The following is a 7,173-nucleotide window of genomic DNA, read 5'->3' as shown; positions in this document are numbered from 1 at the left end:
GGCAGTCAAGATTCAGACATTTCACAATGTAAAAATATTCCAGACCTATTCTTTATTGATTTGAAATGGAATCATCAGGACATAAAAAAAAAGAGTCCAGGACTAGTATAAAATAAGGAATAGCTGAATAGACATTAAAATGGGATTGCCAAACATACCAAGGCAAAATGGTTCTTCTGTGTTTTTTTAATAAAAACTCAATTTTAAAATATCAATATTTTATGTTTTAATTTTTGATCTCTGACCAAGCTATTTGTCATTGTTGGAGTAGTGCTCTGCAACCACGACTTATATGCTTTTTCCTTGTGAAATGGGTCTTTGGTGATCATTCTTTTTCACTGAGTGCATCTATATTTCTGGGTTAAGACTTTTTGGTTTTTACTTCCCCAAAGGTTACATCTATAATAATTGTGTTACCCTACCTGCCAGTGGCCATTACTCAATTATTCTAACTCAACTCTATATGGTTTCCAGCAGGAGTAGGTTTCCCATTTCTTCCCGTACACAGATGTTTGCTTAATGAATGCCTGTGGTTTGTTTCCTCTGCCCCAGAAAATTCAGAGGCCATAGATCAGAGGAGAAAATGCTAATTCAAAGGCCGGGCATGATACGATAGGAAGCTTCAACCTGGTAAGATAAATTTAGAATTCTATGATTCATTTGAGGGATTTCTTGAGCCTATGCAAGTTTCAATTCATTAACATCAACCCGAGAATCTTCGCAGCTTGAACTATCTGCCCACCTAGGTAAGGTGGGCAGGCATGTGTGTGTCTGTGTGTGTGTGTTTGTAGGCTCACTGAGGCTCAGTGAGACTTAGAACATTGCTAATTCTGCTTGTGAGTGAAGGTGATCACTGACATGTTCTCACAGAGGACAGTTTTCAGATTTTGAAGAGACCTGTTGGGATAAACACATTCAAGATAATAGCATCGGGGCAGAACAAAAGCCACACCATTGTAAAAATGCCTTCAACCTGAAACATTCTGATGGAACTATGCATGAACAATGGACACAAACTGCCTAATGTGGTATGTAAAGATAGCAATAACCCTTAATGGCGACTGTAAAATGAAGCATTATGTTAGCCAGCAGAAAGGAAAAGGCAAATTGATTCCCTTTTTGTTTAGATGTAAGTGCTTATCAAGGTTAGTAGGTATTCAAGGTCTGTGACACCAGAATAATTTGTTTTATTATAATAGATGGAAGAGGAGAGCGCTCGGGGCTTTCTGAGTGACTCAGATGGCCAGATACAATTCTACAGCCTGGGCTCTTAATAATCTCATTTCAACACATCTCGTACCCTATCTGAGAGGAGAAGGGAGGTTCAGAACTGAAACCTTTTCAAATAGTGAGATGACAGAATTAATAGTTATAATGGACCATAGCTAGTCATATTTTGTTCCTTGGTGGGATTATGGAATTGAAACTTGCATTCTGACTGGAACAGTTTTAGAGTTGCCTATTAGACAAAAGCTTTCCAAGTTCATTATCTCAGGTTCCTGGACACTAGCAAGATGTTCCCTGTTGACTCTTTCCAATCACAGGAACTCATTGGACAGCAGAGATTACGACGTATGTGAGTCAGCTTGGCTGAAACACAAACCACACCCAACCCAACCACCAGGTCTCTGTCTCTCTACTAAATCTAAATTCTCTAGGACCCTTTTATTTTGATCTCATCACTAACAACTTAATCTTTGGATGCTGTCATATAGTGGCATCTATTGTTCAATAAAACAAGTTTTGTCAATGCCTTAATGTATCTCTACCCAGTTGGGAGCTCAGGAGGAGGGAAGGCGAGAGGACAGAAGGAATCACCCTGATGGGCAAACCTTTTTATCTGAAATAGTGAGCCACAATGTGTGCTACTGAATGTCTTCCCCGAGTACAAGTTATCTCTAATGATAAGGTTAATTTCTGGAGATCTTGGCAACAGTAAATATGGCTGCCCAGAATTTCCCTTCAGCTGTTGAGGAGGCAAAATGCAACTGGTCATTCTTAAACAGATTCGTGAAACAGGTAAAGCCAGTTCCATATAAGTGGACTTAAACCCAGAAATGGCTACATCTCTCTAATTCTTAAGTAGGATTTTGGTATTTCAGTCTGCCTTCTAGTAAGTTACCGAGTGATCTCTTAATGAAAAAATTGAAACTTTTTTCCAGTGGGTTGTTGAATGATGGAAGTAACTAGTTAGTTACTACTTGGAGGGACTGGATGAGTGCAGTATCTGGAATATTTTTTTCGGGGGGAATAGATCTAGTGTGTCAAGGGAAAATCATCCAATAGGTTTACACTAAAAGAACGATAAAACATTAAAAATGAAATCAACTGCCATCGTGGTTTCTTTGGCAGATCAGCAGAAAATATGAGCTAGCTTATTTGCAAAAGGATATTCATTGGAAGGATACCCCAAGTTGTCATGGAAGGGCTGAATCCAGTGGCCTCAGAAAGTGTGGAAACATCAATATTGAGGTTCTGGGACCTCAAATCACAGTTGCTCTGGCCCTTCCTTCTTGAGACCTATCACTGGTTAACCCAGTTCCCAGGGATTCTCTGTTACAGTGAAGGAACTCATGTAAGTAAGAACCTGCTTGGCCCAACTTGGGCCAGGGGTCTGGTAATAATGAGTATGGTAGTCAGGGAAGCAGGGTTGTAAAACTCACACACGACCACTGAGGGGCCTTCTGTGGAGTGAGGAGAGGGTCAGAAGAAAGGGAAAAAGTGTGAGTTGGATAGAGAACCCTCGCCCCAAACTTGTCAATTAGAATGGTAAGATAAATCAGGCCCTTGCTTTCTGTAAATGCTGACCTCACTTAAGAGGAAGTGACTTTGAGTCTAGAATACACTCTTGATTCCATAGCATCATAGTTGAGCCTTCCATAAGCTGCCTTTCTTCCAGGTTTTTAGCCCTATCCCAGACCACATGGTTCTCTAGATGCAAGTGTAAGCATCTTGATGTAGTGTAAGCAAATTCATACACAGAACAAGGTCAAACATGGAACTTCTTGTAGATTCTTAAACAGTAGCATATCCTCCATGCCACTGCCCTTTGCTTATGCCAAGTTCCTTGACCCTCTCCTCGACCTGGATGTTGGCCTTTAGAGCACTTAGCAGGACTCAAATATCACCTTCTCCATGAAGACCTCTATGTCTCCAGCATCGATCAGATGCTTGGCTCACTGTGGTCTCAAACATGAAGGATAGATTTCTTTTTCAGCTTTGGATCCAAAGATGAGGAATTCATCTCTGTTTCACCTTTATAGCCTCTCCTGCATCTACACCAAATGTTGGCACAAGAAATGCTGTTGGAAGGAAGGGATGAAGCAGAGTCAATGTGAAGACAAACTTGAGGACGCCGGAACACCTCTGCCTCTCCGCTGCTTCCCAGAGCAACGTGGCTGTCACCTGGACCTTCTTCTTGCAGCCTATAGGTGGCAATGAGAGGTTTCTCTCTCAAGTTTTCTCTTCTTCAGATCTGATGGCAATGACAGATCCTTTAGGAGCATGCTGTGCTTGGAATGAAGCCAACGCAGCCGCAGTGTTGTACCCACTTTGGTCCCTATCCATCTTGACAGGATTTTTATATGGAGATTTTATGATGAAAGGCTTCATATCGTTATCACACCTTCCCTGAGTCATCCGCTCCTGGGGGAATGTTTGTCTACAATTGTAAAACAACAAAAATAAAAACAAAAACAAAAACACACACACACACACACACACACACACACACAAACAAGAAAACTTGCCACATATTGTTATTTCTCAGTATCAGCAAACTCCATTGTTCCTGTTCATGGGCTACACAGATCGGAATGCTATTTTGGGGTGTGTAATGTAAATACAATATATACATTTTATATATTTATACATTCACTTTCTCAGATTTTACAAACATGTATATAGCAACCTTTCCTGGACATAGAGGGGTAAGTCTCTATCACACACACACAAACGAAAGGAAAATTCCCTGTTTTCACTCTTTTACAGATAAGCATCACTTGTATGTCAAAAGTGGGAGGGGGCGTAGAATTTTAAATGAGGTAAGATAAGGGCCTTTTTAAATACTTTACATCTTTCATCTTTTTCACCGCATCCATTTTGCTAAATCTGCCCTCAACAATCAAGGGCAGTGGGCTAATTTGCCTAACTTGGAATTAGAGAGAATGTGACTTGATTTTCAACTTCTCTCAGAGTAACAGGGGAAGGGCCATCTGTTAGGATTAACCCAGTGTGTAAATCCCTTTCAACTCATCTTCTCTGACAACAGGGAGCGGAGGAGTAACTGGTCGACCGCGGCACTGTCTGGGTTCGCAGTGAGAAATATACTTACCCTCTGAGAAGTCCATCAGTTAATATTAACAAGGAGAGAGAGAAAGAACAACTTGGCAGGAAGCTCTGAATTTCCTCCCCCCCCCCCCCCAGACTCGAGTCAAGAGATCATCAAGGAAGGAGTCTGGCTGTATAGTACACGTCTCTTCCTCTGATGAGAGTGACAACCCGGGGTGACTGGAATCAGAGGGCAGCCTGCCCTCCTTTGGCAAACAAACACCCACTCTGGTAAGTGCCTTTTAATGTGCATCCAGTCTGTGCAGAGGAGAAGGATGCACAGTTGGCAAGTACAGAGCTGTAAGGGGATCGCTTTGACATGCTGATAAAGCTTCTTGGTTTACTTTGGACTTGGCTTTATCATTTACTGAAGGATATTATTAGTGTGGAGATGAGAGCCGTTTTTCTGACTTCTCGAACAAAAGCCAGTGAAATGTATATGAACAAAAGGTCTGTTATGGAGAATCCTACCCTGTTTGTTCAGTGACTTTGGGATCCTAATCGGACAACTGAACAGAGATAAGACCTGGAGCAGAGGGAAAAAGAGCCCACCCAGTTTGGGGCCCCTGGGAAGAAAAATGAAAGTCAGTCCTGTTAAAAATGGAAGCTCATCCGACTCTGAGCATGTGTGTCGTTCTCCCTTATTGCAAATATGATATTATAAAAATAGATTTGCTCTTTGGAGCCAGATGGCACGCAATACGTCTGAAGTTAAATCCAGCCTTCTGACAGTGGTCATCGCCAGCAAGGAACCACTTGGACTGTGATGCCAAACTCTTCAGTTTTTTGTGAGTCCTTTTCATCAAGCAAGCACTTCTGATCTAACCTCTTTGAGTGTCAAGAAACATACGTGCCCCTTAACGACAATGTGACTATGGTTTTGGTGGTGTAACTTCAATGTTTGTTTTGTGTGTGTGTTTCGTCTTCCTCATTCTTGTTTGAAAAAAAGTCAAAGAACACATAAATTATAACCTTGGATACTGACCACCAATAACGGGGCTGCACAACATGATTTTACTGCTCATTTTCCAATGATTTCATTGATTGATTGATTATTGATTGACGAGACATCCATTCATTCAGCAAAGTCTTCAATCCCATGCAAGCAAGACTGTGGAATCTCAAGACTGTTGGGCTCATCAATACACAAATTTTAAAATCCATGTCGTCTTGGGAAACTCTTCACTGTTTTCTCAGCAATAGCTTCTATGGCTTATATTGGAGATAACCCTCTTAATGGTACTTAAAAACATCATTTACGAAAGTGACTTATAAACTGTAAAACACTATGCAAAAGCTTCTTATTCTCAGAATTAGAACTATGACTGGAATATTGTATAAGTTAGGTGAATGAGGATCTATTTTATGCTCAGAAATGTGTGAGGAGTTTTGTAGATTAAAAAGGCTAATCTGAGAGGGATTCTCTGCTCAAGAAGGTGATAGTCTATGAGAAGAAAATAATTTAGTCAAGGAGAAGACACAAATTTAGCCGTAGAGTTTTCTAAAACTTTTCTATAAAGTAATTTATTTGCCAGACAAGGCCATGTACATTGTGATTTTCTGTGACCCTTCATCAGATTTTGCAAATCATTCATGTGCAAAAATACCTCTTATTTTAAGATATGCCCGCTCTAAACATAATAAATTATTCACTTTTATTCAAAAAGCAATCTTCTGCTTGTTAAGTACTTTCCTAATTCCATGGCATTTTGGAAACTTCATGATGGACACTGAATCCAGGCTACATTTTTTTCCCTGTATTTTTCTAGAAACCCAGATGATTTTCAAATAATAATTCAATTTCTTTTTTGTTAACAGCAAATATTCAATTGTTAAGACGAATTTTCCAAATGCAAGCTTGTCAAAGAAAAGGGTGCTTAAACGTTGGTTGGCTATTCTATTATGTGATTTAAGAAAGTAACTTAACCTTTGGAAATTCAGTTTTCTGATGGGTAAATGGAATAATAATGCCCCATGTTAAAGATGAAACATAAAAATATATGTAGAGCACCTGTAGTAATTAGACATAGCTTAGGTTTTGATAAAAAAAAAAAAAAAAGACCCTGAAAAACGGATCATTAGTGATTTTCCATCCTTGGTGGCACATTCTATGGTAAAGGGGGCCGTATCAGCCTTGAAAATGTGGAAATTTAACAGGTGGGGAGTATACTGTGCACATGAAAGTGCTGACATGGGTGTGAGTGTGTAAAGTGATTCATTCCACCAGGCAGGAGGGGGCAGGACCTGCTGGAGGATTCTCGAAGGACGTCTTTATCCCAGTGGGATTTTATGAACCAGGAATTGCCACTGCTATTTCAGGGCAGGGCACGCATCCATCAAGCCAGGGTTGGCAGGGTGGCGGTGGCGGGCTCTCGTTTCCCCGAGAGGCCATGAGACGTCCCGGCTCTGAGAAGGTGCTACAGATGGCACTGCAGGTAAGTGTCAGATGGGGAACCAGCATGCGTCCTTGTCACCTTCCCTTCCCCAGAAGCTACTTTACTGAGTTGCTCGACACTGCCAGCCGAGGCTCAGGTGCCTGGCTCTCTGCCCTGCTCCTGGAGTCCTCTTTGACAGGGCAGCTTGTGCACCCCACCCTGCGATGTCTGAGGAATCACAGGCGACAGAAGCCCTTGGAAGCGCCACCAAACGGGGATTCTCGTCTTGACTCTCATTTACAGCTCTCCTCTCTTCTGCTTCCCTTGGAGCTCAAGGGTTGCAAAGTGTCATCCTATGAGATCATAGGCAGGTGTTGGACCCAAAGCCAGAGGAGCCCTGCGCAGTCACCTAATGTCCCCAGCACAGTCAAGGGAAGATACACCCATCTTAGGGGAGTTTGGTTGTACT

General features: G+C 41.5%; 1 long non-coding RNA gene across 1 annotated transcript; it reads left to right on the top strand.

The window, feature by feature from the left end:
* Positions 1-444: 444 nt before the first annotated feature.
* Positions 445-5,988, top strand: LOC116660219. Its single transcript, XR_004315624.1, has 3 exons — positions 445-630; positions 3,264-3,431; positions 4,271-5,988. It is a non-coding gene; the product is annotated as an uncharacterized LOC116660219 (long non-coding RNA).
* The last annotated feature ends 1,185 nt before the right edge of the window (positions 5,989-7,173 follow it).

This window comes from Camelus ferus, chromosome 27 (assembly GCF_009834535.1).
Source record: "Camelus ferus isolate YT-003-E chromosome 27, BCGSAC_Cfer_1.0, whole genome shotgun sequence".
Lineage (NCBI taxonomy): Eukaryota > Metazoa > Chordata > Mammalia > Artiodactyla > Camelidae > Camelus > Camelus ferus.
Note: the sequence above shows the minus strand (reverse complement) of the source record. Positions and strands in the feature narration are given on the sequence as shown.